The following is a 16120-nucleotide window of genomic DNA, read 5'->3' as shown; positions in this document are numbered from 1 at the left end:
TTAGTTTGCTTCCTTAGCTAGACATATTAAACTCTGCAGTGGTTTACATCAAGTCTTATTCTTAGATAATCTTTTCATAAGTGTGAGGTCTTTGGAGGGGAAGGTGCTAAGGCTAGCATGTTCGGGCTATCAAGGGAAGTTCAGCTAAAACTCCCTTAAACTTGATTTGGAATACATTTCCATGCCACATTGATTAGCAGAGATTTAAAAAATTTTATAATAGACAAGTCTGTTAAGAGTGTGGGGAAAGTGGTATTTGAATTCACTGTAGTAGATTCCTAATGTCCTTTCTGGAGGAAGTTTGGTAGTATGTATCAAAAGCCTTAAAATGTGTACATCTTTTGGTGGAGCAACTCATAGGAATTTTTCTTAGGGAAAAATATAGGACAGGTTGAAATGGATGTTTACTGTAATGTTCTTTGCCACCGTGAAAAGCCTAATGTTTTTAACAAATGGGGCTGGGGCAACTGAATATCCACGTGCAAAACAATGAAGTTAGATTCCTACCTTATGCCATATGCAAAAATTAACTCAAAATGGATCAACGACCTAAATATTAAGACCTAAAACCATTAAACTTTTAGATAAAAAAGGGGGTAAATCTTTATGACCTTGGATTTGGCAATGGATTCTTAGCTATAGCACTAAAAGCATGAGCAACAAAAGAAAAAAAATAGATAAATCGAACTTTATAAAAATTAAGAACTTTTGCGCATCAAAGAACATTAACAAGACAGTGAAAAGACAACCTATAGAATAAGAAAAAATATTAGTAAATCATATCTGATAAGGGTTTAATCCAGAATATATACAGAATTCCTAGAACTCAGCAACAAAAAGATAACCCAATCAAAACATGGGCAAAGGACCTCATGAATAGACATTTCTCCAGAGAAGATATACAAATGGTCAATAAGCACATGAAAAGATGTTCAACATCATTAGTTATTAGGGAAATGCAAATAGAAACCACAAAGAGATACCACTTCATACATGAGGATGGCTGTAATCAAAAAGATATATGATAGCAAGTGTTGGTGGGGATGCAGAGAAATAGGACCTTTACACATTGCTGGTTGGAATGTAAAATGACACAGCAACTGTGGAAAACAGTTTAGCAGTTCCTCAAAATATTAAACATATAATTATCATATTATCCAATAATTCCACTCCTTGGAAACAAAGACTCAAACAGGTACTTGTATGCCAGTGTTCCTTGCAGCATTATTCATTCACAACAGCCAAAAGGTGCAACTTTTGTCCATCACCAGATGAATGGATAAAAATGTGGTATACCCATACAACAGAATATTATTCAGCCACAAAAAGGAATAAAGTTCTGACACATGCTACAACATGGATGAACCTTGCAAACATTATGCTAAGTGAAATAAGCCAGACACGAAAAGATAAATACTGCATGTCGCCACTTACTTAGAATAGACAAATTTGTAGAAACAGAAAGTAGATTACAGGTTACCAGGGGCTGGTGTAAGGGAGAATGGGGAGTTATTCTTAATGGGTACAGAATATCTGTTTGGAATGATGAAAAACTTTTGGAAATAGATAGTGGGAATGGTACAACATTGTGAATGTAATTAATGCCACTGAATTGTATACTTAAAAATGGTTAAAATGGCAAGTTTTATATAAAAAACAAAAAACGTAGTATTAACACTAAAGGATCCGTTAAGCCAGCACTTATCAGGGTGTTTTATAAAATGTGAATAAGTAAGTGTCCTGAAGAATTAAAGAAGGGAGAGGCCGTGGAGAATCTATGGTCAAGTAAGTTTGGGAAACTCCGTTAATTAATTTCTTTAACATTGTGAAAGCCCAAGAAAGGGGATATGGTATGGAGCATATTTAAACTATGTAACCTAAGTTCTCTTTTTTGAGGGTCATCTTGTGGAATTGATGTTATGTAGAATGCCCTTTGGGAAACATTGGATTAAACAAATTACGGTACATTCATTTCATGGAAATCTCTACACCCATTAAGAATGATGACATGGTCATATATTACTTGATATGGAAAGATGTTTATACTGTATCATAAAGTAAAAAAGCAGTGTGATTAATGGGATCTCATTTTTGTTTTTAAAAGGTATATGCATATATTTTATAGGGATCTATAACAGAAAAAGTTCTTGTAAGGCTATATGCCAAAATGTTTACATCTCTGGGAGATGGGAAGATGCATGATTTTGTTTTCATTTGCATTTCTCTTTGCTTGCCTGTATTTTCAATTTTTTGCACATGGCATATCTGTTACTTGTATAATCAAGAAATAATAGAAGTTAAATATGTTTTAGAAACTCACATGCAGTTATTAATTATGTGAGGGACAGAATAAGAGGATTAGCACTCCCTTACTGCTATTGGATTCTTCACTTACTTCTATTTGAATTTTCACTGAAGGAGAGTCAAAGAGCCTTTCAACTATTGGAAAGTTCTACTCATTCAAAAATTCCCCCAGATATTGAACTAAAATCTGTCTTCCATCCTTTGGTCTTAATTTGTCATAGGGAATGCCACAAAATAGGCAAAGTCTATATCACCTCTCCCATAGATGTAGACTTTCAGATGCTTGGCAACAGCTACCATGTCTAGACAGATCTTTTCTCCTCAAGGTTTCCATTCTAGTATTTTATTCCCTGAGATGGTTTCCAGGCCTTGTTACCATCCTGGCCATTAGCCTCCAGTTTGTCAATATCCTTCAAGTGTGGCACCCTGAAGTGACCACAACACTCCACACTTGTTTTTCACATTTCATTAAAAGTTCCTTAAAGATTGTGATATTATTAGATCCCTCTGATTAAAAAAGTAATTTCAGAATATTTCCCAGTGTGGTGTGACTGTACTCTGAATCCTATCCTAAGGTTATATATGAGAGATACTCAGTTATCTATTTTTCCCATCTTTTAATTTCTAAAGCTATATAGATGAATAAAATATTCCAGATCTGTTCCTCATCTGATCTCCTGCATTTATAAAAACCCTAGTAGAATTTTTTACGAAACACTGAAAGGAGAATGAGAGAGCTTCCACACTGATGGGGAGGGCAAGGGATTCCCTATAGTCTGGCCAAGGAATCTGAAGAACCTCTTGTCCTATACCATTTTCTACTCTTTGTCCCAGTTATTTGGTACCAATTTTTAGATAAGGTCAAGCTGCATCCAGATTAATTGGCCTCCTTACTGAGAGGCACCTCACAAGATGACAGTGACAAGCCAGGGTTCATGGTGATGTACTGGAATATCATTTATTGTCATTGATCTGATCCCAGATCTCCCAACCAACCTGGTGTGTATTGGTCTCCTTTCCAGCCTAATGAATCCTTTCCTTTTATTCCTTTTGCCAATCCTTCCACACGGTAGGCACTATTTAAAAGAGCCTGGTTAACTGTATATACCAGCTCCGAATAGCATTGGGCCCAATGCCTTCCACATGTTCCTATGTGCTTAGTTTTTTCGAGAGAGTAGTTTCCTAATTGTAGAGACTGCACCTTGGTACACAATTTGCACAGGACACTTAATAGTTACACTTGCTAAGCAGATACAACTTTAAATCTTCAACTTTTGAAGAGTTTTCATTTATGCTGTTTTAAAAATCAACTCTGTTGAGATATAATTTCCACACTTACTATAGTTTCACCTATTTTAAGCTTGCAGTCAAGATATAGCCACTTCCATTGTCACAGAAAATGTCCACCGACCCTTTGTAGTTAATCTTCCTCTACTCCTACCACTGGCTCTAGGTTACCACTGATCTCCTTTTCTTCATCACTACAGATTAGATTTCTCTTCTATAGAATTTCATATATATGTATAAAATCATATAGTATATACTCTTTTGTGTCTGGTTGCTTTTGCTTAGAATGTCCTCGAAATCCATTCATGTTGCTTCCTGTATCGGTACTTAATTACTTTTTATTGCTGAGTTGTGTTTCATTGTATGTATATGGTACAATTCACCTTTTGATGGACATTTGGGTTGTTTCCAGTTGGGGGTTATTACAGATAAAGCTGCTATGAATATTTGTGTTTAAGCTTTTGTGTAGATGTGTATTTTAATTTCTCTTAAGTAAATACCTAGTAGGATTGCTATATTATATGGCGAGTGCATGTTTAACTTTATAAGAAATTGCCGATCTGTTTTCCAAAGTAATTTTACCATTTTATATTCACACCAGCAATGCATGTTCATTTATGTGCCTCATGTATGTAGTTTGTTTAAATAATATTTTGATTTTGAAATCCTATTTTTCCAAAGGATTTGTTGTGTTAAATGTTGCTTGAGATAAGAAAGCCATCGATGAAAATGAGGAAATATGTTTAAATATTTATTTTATCAAAAATGCTCATCAGATTATATTTGTTTTCAAAGAATTTACCTTGTAGATCTTGGGTTTTGGTATTTGGCCAAAGGCAATTATTCACTACTGTTTAAAATGATCAGCTAAGGGGAATACTTCCTTCAAAAGATAATCCTATTTGATTTAGAAAATAAACTGACGACTTTCTCCAGAGGCTTAATTCATAGATAAATCATAGTCAGTTCAAGAGAATCTATGGCCTGCTAAAGTCTCAGTGACATACTAAATCTGTTTGTAGGCTCCCAAACTCCCTCACCTACTGGCAGGAGAAGAGTCTGACTTTCATAGGGATTTGCCAGTGTCCTGTTGGTTAGGGGGTTGTGGGTACCTGGAAAACTATGAAGCATGGTATTAGCCTTTGGATCTTGGTGACAAGAAAGAAAGAAAGAAAAAAAAAAGCAAAACAAAATAGTGGATGTACTTGGTCTATTTCATCGTACCCAAGATCCAAGCGTTTAATAGAGCACATGTTACCAAGCAACAAGCTTTGCTAATTTCAGTTTACCAAACAGGAACTCCAGCAGAAGTGCCAGGGTTGTCTGAGTCTTGTCTGGGACTCCTCAAGTGTTGGGCAGGAGAAGGAAGCTATTTGTGTACTAGAAAATGTGGTACCACATTCACCAGGCTATCAACTAAAGGATTTTGCTGTCTCCTTTCCTACATTGTGAAAGCAGGGGTGCTGTACTTGCCTTTAGGGACGTCTATCCCATCATAGATGGTCTGCAACAAACAGATCCAATACTGTTTTCCTTCGTGACATAGGACCCACATAATATCACATTTGAGGACTATTGGGGGTCATTAAGCAGTGCTTGCTCTATGTCAGAGATATAACCCTTCTGCTCCTAGTTTTTCTGTTTCCATGAGAAGCTTTTCTTCAGTCTCCAATTTTCTCTAAGCTATTTAAAAATATTATTATTTACTCCGTTCAAAGATTCATCTTCCCTTTAGAAATCAAATATTGAAGGACTGCATTACTATATTATATTGAACTTTTCTTGGTTGTAAGCCTTTCAGGGAACCTGGCTTCATCTGTGTGACTTTATGGGAGTCTCATTATTCAATGATAACTGAAACCAGGAAAAGATATATCTCAGGTTCAGATTCTTAGGTTGAGTGGTTCAAAGTCCCATATTATTTCTTATGAATGAAAGTGGCTTTCTTTTTTAGAAACAAAGCTCACTTCTCGGGAAGTTGAATAGCAGTACTACACTTTCAGAGACTAAGCATGTTAACAGAAACTAGGCACTGTCTCTCTGCTGATATATTATTTATTGTATTTATATTCTGTTTCTTTCCCCAAAGGACTTGAATTAGAGACAACCGAAGTTGATAGCTTGTCTTTAGTTTTGTCCCACCTTGCTTTCTGTTGCCTCTTTCCCTCCAGCTGCCCAAGTGCCAGCCTTCCCTCCCTCTGCTGGTACCTTCCAGGTCTGCCCTCTTCCAAAAGGGGCCAGGGCCGATGCTCCAGAGGTTCATCTTCTTCCCCTCTTCTAATCAAAACTCCCATCCTAGCGAGTCTGTAATCAATTTGGACATTCTGATTAAAGTTCTTCGCAGGAAAATTAAAGTGACCAATAAATTTAACTCTGAGGGGAGGTGTTTGTATTTTAAAGCAGTAATCTATCTCTAACCTCAATCATTGGATTTTGTGGGGTTGGTGGTCAGGGGACGATGTAGCTGGGAGCTTCTGTTCCCTTCCTGTCCCCTCTCCAAGTCTCCCCCAAGCATGACATGGAGTAAGCAGAAGCCATGGGCCCTTCTCTCCTATATTGACTTTTCTAAAAAATAAAAATAAATAAAATTTTAAAACTTTTTAAAAAAGTTTATATTTTATAATACATACTCATAGAAAAATTGGAAAAGTCAAAGAACTACAAGATTAAAAATTTACTAATAGTCTTAACTCCCAAAGATAATCAACAATATTTTGATGTACTTCCTTCCAGTCTTTTCTTCTATGCATATTTTTGAAATATTTTTGTGATCATGCTGTATATATAATTTTATGTGTTTTGTTTTACTTATTTAAAATCTTAAAAGTTTTTTATGTTATTATAAACTCTGACTAGAAGCTATAAGTATATAATTTCTCCAATTAGACCCTCATTTGGGGGCATTTAGGTTATTTTCCTTTTTTATTTATTTATTTGTTTTAAAATTTTTTTGCAGTATGTGGGCCTCTCACTGTTGTGGCCTCTCCCGTTGCGGAGCACAGGCTCCAGACGCGCAGGCTCAACGGCCATGGCTCACGGGCGCAGCCGCTCCGTGGCATGTGGGATCTTCCCGGACCGGGGCGCGAACCCACGTCCCCTGCATCGGCGGACTCTCAACCACTGCGCCACCAGGGAAGCCCTATTTTCCTTTTTTAAAGAAATGAACTATAATTGACCTACAACACTATGTTAGTTCTCTGTGACTCATTTATTTTGTAACTGAAGGTTTGTACCTCTTAGTCTCCCTCACCGATTTTACTCATCCTCCCAACTCACCTTCCCCTCGGGCAAACCACCTGTTTGTTCTCTGTATCTATGACTCTATTTCTGTTTTGTTATGATTGATTGTTCATTTCTTTTTTAGATTCCACATCTAAGTGAAGTCATACGGTAGTCTTTCTCTATCTGACTTATTTCACTTAGCACAATACCCTCTAGGTCCATCCATGTTGTCGTAAATGGCAAGATTTCATTCTTTTTTAGTTAAAAAAATTTTTTTTAATATTTTTATTGGAGTATAATTGCTTTACAATGTTTTGCTAGTTTCTGCTGTTAGTTTCACAACAAAGTGAATCAGCTATATGTATACATATATCCCCATATCCCCTCCCTCTTGAGCCTCCCTCCCGCCCTCCCTATCCCACCCCTCTAGGTGGTCACAAAGCACCGAGCTGATCTCCCTGTGCTATGCAGCAGCTTATAGCTGAGTAATATTCCATTGTGTATATATGTACCACATCTTCTTTATCTGCTCATCTGTCGATGGACATATAGGTTGCTTCTATGTCCGGGCTATTGTAAGTAGTGCTGCAGTGAACACTGTGGTACATGACTCTTTTTGAATTATGGTTTTCTCAGGGTATATGCCCAGTAGTGGGATTGCTGGGTCGTATGGTAGTTCTATTTTTAGATTTTTAAGGAAACTCCATACTGTTCTCCATAGTGGCTGTATCAATTTACATTCCCACCAACAGTGCAAGAGTGTTCCCTTTTCTCCACACCCTCTCCAGCATTTATTGTTTGTAGGTTTTCTGATGATGCCCATTCTAACTGGTGTGAGGTGATACCTCATTGTGGTTTTGATTTGCATTTCCCTGGTGGTTAGTGCTGTTGAGCATCTTTTCATGTACCTGTTGGCCTTCTGTATGTCTTCTTTAGAAAAATGTCTATTCAGATCCTGTGCCCATTTTTAAATCAGGTTGTTTGGGGTTTTTTTGATGTTGAATTGTATGAGTTCTTTGTATATTTTGGGTATTAACCCCTTATCAGATATATCATATGCAAATATCTTCTCCTATTCATTAGGCAGCTTTTCGTTTTGCTGATAGTTTACTTCACTGTACAAATCTTTTTCGTTTGATGTAGTCCCGTTTGTTTAATTTTGCTTTTGTTTCCCTTGCCTGAGGAGACATATCTGAGAAAATATTGCTAAGACCGATGTCAACAGCATACGCCTATGTTTTCTTCTAAGAGTTTTATGGTTTCAGATCTTACATTTAAGTCTTTAATCCATTTTGAGTTTATTTTTATATATGGTGTGAGAAAGTAGTCAGTCTGGTTTGATTCTTTTGCATGTAACTATTCAATTTTCCCAACACCATTTATTGAAGAGGCTGTCTTTTCCCCATTGTATATTCTTACCTACTTTGTCATAGATTAATTGACCATATATGTGTAGGTTTATTTCTGGGCTCTCTATTCTACTCCATTGATCTACGTGTATGTTTTTGTGCCAGTATCATACTGTTTTGATTATTTAAGCTTTGTACTGTAGTGTGAAAGCAAGGAGTGTCGTACCTTCAGCTTTGTTCTTCTTTCTCAAAATTATTTTGGGTATTTGGGGTCTTTTGTGTTTCCATACAAATTTTAGAATAATTTGTTCTAGTTCTGTGAAAAATGTCATTAGTATTTTGATAGAGATTGCATTGAATCTGTAGATTGCCTTGGAGAGAGTGGTCATTTTAACAATATTAATTCTTCCAACCCATGAACACGGTATATCTTTCCATGTGTTTGTGTCATCTTCAGTTTCTTTCATCAGTGTCTCATAGTTTTCTGAGTATAGGCCTTTCACCTCCTTGGTTAGATTTATTCCTAGAATTTTATTCTTTTTGATGCAATTATAAATGGGATGGTTTTCTTAATTTCTCTTTCTGATAATTCATTGTTAGTGCATAGCCATGCAACAGATTTCTGTGTATTAATTTTATATCCTGCAACTTTACTGAATTCATTTATTAGTTCTAATAGTTTTTTTGGTGGTGTCTTTAGGATATTCTGTAGTATCATGTCATCTGCAAACAGTGGCAGTTTTACTTCTTCGTCTCCAAATTGGATTCCTTTTATTTATTTTTCTTGTCTGATGGCTGTGGCTAGGACTTCCAATACTATGTTGAGCAAAAGTGGTGAGAGTGGTCATCCTTGTCTTATTCCTGATCTTAGAGGAAATGCTTCTAGCTTTTCATCATTGAGTATGATGTTAGCTGTGGGTTTGTCATATACGGCTCTTATTATGTTGAGGTATGTTCCCTCTGTACTCACTTTGTTGAGAATTTTTATCATGAATGGATGTTGAATTGTGTCAAAAGCTTTTTCTGCATCTACTGAGATGATCATATGATTTCTATTCTTCAGTTTGTTAATGTGGTCTATCACTTTGATTGATTGATTTGTGGATATAGAACCATCCTTGCATCCCTGGGATTAACCCCACTTGATCATGGTGTATGACCCTTTTGATGTGTTGTTGGATTCAGTTTGCTAATATTTTGTTGAGGATTTTTGCATCTATGTTCATTGGTGGCCTGTAATTGGCCTGTAATTCTCTTTTTCTGGTAGTGTCTTTGTCTGATGTTGGTATCAGGGTGATGCTGGCCTCGTAGAATGAGTTCAGAGGTGTTTCTTCCTCTTCAACTTTTGGAATAGTTTGAGAAAGATAGGTGTTAAATCTATATCCTCATTATTGTCCCCATTTATTTAGGAGGAAACTGAGGCTTGGGAGAGTTAATCACTTGCCCAAATTTCCTCCTAAAAAATGGGAACTATAATCGTACCTACAGCATAGAATTACTGAGAAGATAAAATTAATTATCTGCTGCATGTAAAATGCTAAGCTACCTGGCAAATAATAAGCACACAATTTTAAATGTGCTGGTTGTTACTGTTCTTATTTACTAGCTGGTCTCTGTAATGAAGGGAAGAGGCCAGTCCTAGTGTCATCCAGTACCCTCTTCTAGGCCCTCATGGCATGCGATACTGGGTTTCCATTTATGCTGGTGTTATAAAACTTCATTTAAAACAAATTTAATTCGTGAATGGTAAGTTGATTTAAAGAAATCATTAGGTATCAAGTATCAGGTGGTATGTGGATATGGCACAGTGATGATGAACATATATGAATGCCTACCTCAGTGATTCCTCATTACTAGAATAAGTTTAAACTCTGCAATGGGGCAGCCACTCTATTTAATATTGCTCTGTGCAATATTAATATTAATTATTAATATTTAATAACAATATATTACAATAATATAATAATTCTGCTCCCAGCACTCCTGATCCCCTTTAGCCTGCTCTACCTTCCCTTTTCTCTTTTCACCTTCTAACACTGTCTGTAGTTTACTTATTACTTTTATTGTTTGTATCTCTTCACTAGAATGTAAGCTCCCCCAGGGCAGGAATCGTTTTCTGATTTTGTTCACTAAGTGGATAAAGTGCCTAAAACAGTGCATGGCCTGTAATAGATAGTCACTAAATATTTAGTGACTGACTAAATGAATAAATGTGGCATTCACAGTCCTTTATAATCTGGTCCCAATTTATTTACAGCCTCACCTCTTGTCCTTCTCCCCTCTGTGTGTCACTGATACTAGCAGTTTCCCATGCACACCATTTGCTCCCCCATCTCTGTGCATTTACTCATACTCTTTCCTTTGCCCTGAAAAAAATAATCATGGATCCATGCAAATATTTAGTTATAAGAATGTTCTTCACAGTCTGGGTTTGTATCAGTGAAAAATTTGAAAACAGCCTCAATATTCATCAATAAGGGATAAGTTAGAGAACTCATGGTAACTTCCACTTGAGGAAGGGCAATTTGACAATATCTATGAAAACTACAAATGTGCAGAGCTTTTGAACCGGCAGTTATGCTTTAAGGAGTTTATCCCACAGATACACTTGCTCATGTACCAAATGAATATGTGCTGGTGTCACTGCAGGGCTTTAGTCACTCCTATTAGACACAACACTGACAGAACTCATTACATTATTATGTAGAGCTATATTTATTGACGTTGGAAGATCGTAATAGCTAACATTAATTCAACTTGCCATGTGTCAGGCACTGTGATAAGTGTTTTTATATATTTTTATCTCATTGAATCCTCATAACAGCCCTGCAAGATGGTTACTACAATAGTCCTCATTTTACACAGGAGGAAATGGACTCAGGAATGTTAATTTACTTAACCAGGATCAGACAACTAATAAATAGCAAAGCTAAGGTGTCTGAAATATAGTATGACAGCACTTTGTGTACTATGATCCACTTTTGTAAGAAAACAATACATATAGGCATGTAAATGAATATATGTGCATATAAAATGATTGGAAAGAAATACACCAAAATATTAACAGTTACATGGTGGGATTGTGGGTGGTTTTTATTTTCTTCTTTTTACTTATCATTATTTTCTGAGTTTTCTGTTAAATTTTGGGGCTGACTTAGAAGGAAGAAGTGAAGCCAGGAGGCATGAATTACTTGTGTAATTTTAAAGATGACTAAACTTTCAAAGTTTGTTGGTAGTGTGGAACAGTGACACCAATAGGGGGGAAGTGTTTTTAGGCTGAGAGGGAAAACCTAGCAGGGAGGGAGAGCTTGCCCAAAGGGAAAAAGGATGGTCCCTGGGGCCACGTGCAGGAGAATACAATAGGACTTAGTGTCAAGGGCACAGGTGGAAGAGGAAGCCTTGAGGAGGAAGTCCCTTGTTCTCTTGAGGCTGAGGGATGGGGGATGAGCAGGCATAGGCGAAAATGCGGAGATCCAAGGAAGGGCGAGGTAAAGAGCTGAGAGAATCAGGGGAGTTCCTGCTTGGTGACCTGTGTCCTGTCATTGAAACCCAAGGCTAGGCCCTCAACTGAGGGGTCGGGGTGAGAGTGGGGAAAGGGACCTGAAGAGAGGGAGAGGATTTGGAACAATCACTGAGAGAAGTTTGATACAGATATATAAAAGGACTGCCTCGCAGCCCTTGGGGCCCCGCTGAGGCTGACTGGCCTGGCTTTGTAGCAGAGCCAATCTCATGACCTTCTCCAGCAATAGTTAGCAGGCTGGGACTGGGGGATGGAGAGAATGGGTGGTGGGGTTTTCACAGGGCCGAGGATTGGCAGAGCAGGTACGACAGAAGGTCATGGGGAGAGTGAGTCCAGGGATGAACACTAGCATGGCTAAGACAGCTGATCATGGGGCCAGCTTGGAAAGAGGAAAGGAAGCCGGCAGTCTATGATGACCTCTGGGCAAGGAAAGGGGAGGAAGAACAGGCCGGTGGTCGTGTGGCCAGAGTGGTAGCGAGAGACCCATAGGAGGCTGAGGCCAGAGAGGCATTTCTGAGTTTGATATGTTGAAATGGTCCCCTACAGGGCCCTTGGAGGAAGTGGAAAGGTGCAGCAAGAAAACTGCGTGTGATAAAAGGGTGAAGACAGCATTAAAATAACTCCTACCTGATTGAGGGCAATTTGGCAATATCTATCAAAATTACAAGTTCATGTTCCTTTTCATCCAGCAATTCAGCCTTGAGGCTTTTCTCTTACAGATATAAACACTTACTTGCTTTGATGCAAGATGAATGCGTAAGGTGAGTCATTGCAACACTGTCTATAGCAGCAACAGATTGGAAACAGCCTAAAAGTCCACCAATAGTGATTTGATTAGTTAAATAAATTGTGGTTCTTAAATGGAATGCTAGGTAGCTGGAAAAAAGAGGGAGCTCTTTATGTGCTGATATGGAACGATCTCTAAAATATTTTGTTAGTTGGGAGAAGCAAGGTAAAAATCAGTGGGAATAGTTTGCAATCTCTTTGCTAACATATGCGTAAAACGTCTCTGGAAGGATACATAAAAAGCTGTTAATGTCGGTTGCCTCTGAGGAAAGAGAGCTGTTGTCCTTTCGCTTTGTACGTTTCTTTTTGTTGTTGTTGTTGTTTTTGCTTTATGGAAGTGTAATTACAAAATAAAAATTGTATATATTAAAGGTATGCAACAGGATGTATCTTTTGAATTTTGAGCCACATGAATATATTACTTTACTGAGAAAATTAAGTAAAAACATTATAATACATATGTATATATAATATGAATCTCTTTTATAGGTATTAAATCATTTATTTAAAAGCACAAAAAAAAACCCCACCAGAGATTTGCTTCAAATTAGTTTGCCAGGGTAATGGGTGGGGACTTGGATGAAATGAAGTTGCTTATGTGTCAGTAATCGCTGAAGCTGGGTGATGGGTATATGGGAGTTCATTTGCTTTTGAAACATGAAATTGCATTTTTGTGGGTCAAAAATTGTCACATTTTGGCAGTTTAATGTGGCTTAAGCCAATGCTGTTCTCATTGTTTTTATAAATTTTCCATAATATAAAAGTTTTCAAAGAAAGGAGAAAAATGAGCTCCCACCAGGCCCTTGGTAGGAACATTCACGTACTTTCTCATCCTGGCTCTTATATCTAATAATTGAGTGGAAATTCCCATTCCCCCATTGACTTCTGAAACAGCAGTACTGCCTTGCTGATTTCCCTTCATTGTGGAACCCAGCACTGTTCTCAGGATTTTTCCTATTAACAACAACCTCTCCCCATCCTGTTGTGTGTTAATTGGGTACTACCTTATCCTTATTGCTGGTAAAGCTCATCCTGTTCTTGAGAAATCACTTCTTTTGTTTCTTATGATCACTTAATGTCCTCTTCCTGCCTCACGGTCTATTATTAGCAATCCTAGCTAATTTGGGGCCATGCCCTTATCCAGGCTACTTCTATTGATATTTATCAATCTAGGGGCTGATGTCTCTGGGACATTCAGTTTTCGCACCACAAAGTTCATCCTAAGTCATCAGTAAGCACACTTGTGTTCAACCTTTCAGCTTCAGGTGTTTTTGCTTATGCCTGCACTTCTTATGTTACCTCAGAGGCTACGGTGATTTTGGCCTGGCCCCTGACACCTGCTAATCCAGGCCTTGTTGTCTGTCCTCAGGAGGCACCTCTTGTCTATAACCCACAGTCTGTTGGTCAGCTCTGCTTGCATGTCCTATTGGCACCCCAAACTTAATTAGTTCCCCCAACATTAAGCTTCTCCTTTACCTCGTCTGTAAAGAGCCTTCTGCAACCCCCTCACCCTAGGAGGTCTGGGTTTAGCACACCTCCTCGGTGCCATCCTTTATCACACTGAATTGTGCTGGCCTGTTTTTTGTCCTGCCAGCCCCAGACCATGAGCTTCTGGGTTAAAGATAGAGACCATGTCTTGTTCTTCCTTGAATATCATACCTAGCACAGCATCAGGCACTATGGTTAAATGCTCAAAATAATATATTTTTAAAATTTTAATTCAAGATATTTTCAACTTACAGAAGATCAAATGCAAAGGTAGTAAAAAGAAATTTCACATACTCTTGATGAAGATTTATCTATCGTTAGCATCTTATTACATTTACCATTGTCTCTCTACGCGCGCGCATACGCACGCACACATGCACACACACACACATTTTTTTCTAAAACACTTGAGAGTAAGTTGCGGACATCCTGTCCTATTGCTATTCTATTGATTTGATCTTCTCCCTTTTTTCCTAATGAGTCTGGCTAATGGTTCATCAATTTTGTTTATCTTCTCAAAGAGCTAGCTTTTAGTTTTATTGATCTTTGCTATCTTTCCTTCATTTCTTTTTCATTTATTTCTGATCTGATCTTTATGCTTCCTTTCCTTTTGCTAACTTTGGGGTTTTTTGTTCTTCTTTCTCTAATTGCTTTAGGTGTAAGGTCAGGTTGTTTATTTGAGATTTTTCTTGTTTCTTGAGATAGAATTGTATTGCTATACTGACTTTAATTTTACTTGAGGTACATAATATTCGTCTAAAATTATATTTGCTCTAAAGGTGGGCCTTATCACATGGACAGTTTTACTATAACAATGTATCAGGGAAGTAAAGAATTCAGTATGTTACTTTCATATCTTTGAAATGGAATGTTGATGCACCTGAAAAATATAATACTGTAAGTCAACTATACCTCAATTAAAAAATAAGATTTTTTAAAAAAGAAAGTGAAAAATAAACCAAAGCCAAACAAAACAGAAATGAAATGTTGATGTTCCTTTATGCCCATTTCTGGGTCTCCATCAGTAGTATCACTGAGGCAGCTGGGAAGGCACCATTTAGCCTAACCAGTAGGGACTCATTAACAGTGTACTCAACCCGATGCTAGGTACAGGGGGAGAAGCTCCCTCAAGGAGCTTCCAGTCTAGTGGGTGATGTGGCCACACTGAAAACAATGAGCAGAGCAAAGAGAAGGCTAACATTTGCTAGGCACCTACTAGGTGCCAGACACTTTACAAACCCTGTAAGGCAGGTATTATCCCCATTTGCCCCATCTGCAAACTGAGGGGCAGAAAAGTTAAGACAACTTGCCCAAGATCACACAAATAATAAGCAGTAGAACTAGGATTTGAACCCAGGCCCCTATGACTCAAAATAAGAGAATAATATGAGACAGCTTATAGTCATGTGCTCTGGGTCAGATGAGATGGATTGAAGAAGTTTCAGAGAGATGCATGGAATCTACGAAGGCCAAGCTGGGGCCTCTGGCAGATAGAGTGTGTCAGGAAGCTGACAGCCCGTGGCAGGTGCTCCCATCCCAAACCCCTTTATAACCTGCCCGTTACAACCACCTGTTCCCACTGAAGGGCTCAGGCTCTGTCCACCTCCGCTTCTGATGTACTTGGGGAGGTGGGGAAGGAAGCTGGTTCACATTTCTACATTTGACTCGAAGGGCCCCCTCTCTGAGGCTAGTTGAACTGTTTACCTTTCAAGTGCCTGACCTCCTGGGGCAATTTCTCTATGCTTCTCAACACCAGAAGCACAGAGGAGCTGAGAAGAGCCTCTCTGCTTTACCAGAGGACCCCAGACCCTCCTGACCTGTCTTCTCCCTCCTGCCTACCCTTATGCTTCTATTCACATGCAAGGCATGACAGGAATTTAACATGTTTCTGCTTTTTTTCCATTTCAGAGAGAAGAGCTGGCTTAGTCAGACCTAGAACCTCCCCGTCTGTGTCTGCTCAAGGCATTACCAACCGAATAGCTCCATCTGAAACGTCAGACCTGTAGATTAAAATTAAAAAGGGGAAGATGCAGTCTCTGACAGTTTGTTCCCAATGAAGAAATTAAGATGGAAAAGGAAAAGTTTGTTCCTAAGTCTGTAGTTCTAATCCTCAAGAGTGAAGGAGTTATGGTGTGTGGGGTAGGGTTCTCTTAAAAGAAAAATT

At 38.1% G+C, this 16120-nt stretch overlaps 1 protein-coding gene across 1 annotated transcript in view; it reads left to right on the top strand.

The window, feature by feature from the left end:
• Window positions 1-15878, top strand: part of PABIR3 (PABIR family member 3) — a 57327-nt gene extending 41449 nt beyond the window's left edge. The window contains exon 6 of the mRNA XM_089904069.1: window positions 15865-15878. The gene's annotated coding sequence lies outside the window, so the exon portion shown is untranslated. The remainder of the gene's footprint in view (window positions 1-15864) is intronic.
• The last annotated feature ends 242 nt before the right edge of the window (window positions 15879-16120 follow it).

This window comes from Delphinapterus leucas, chromosome X (genome assembly GCF_059928025.1).
Source record: "Delphinapterus leucas isolate spDelLeu-1000000601 "Yukka" chromosome X, BTC_Dleu_Yukka2, whole genome shotgun sequence".
Classification (NCBI taxonomy): Eukaryota; Metazoa; Chordata; class Mammalia; order Artiodactyla; family Monodontidae; genus Delphinapterus; species Delphinapterus leucas.
The sequence above is the reverse complement of the archived record's forward strand: the minus strand, read 5'-3'. Positions and strand labels throughout refer to the sequence as shown.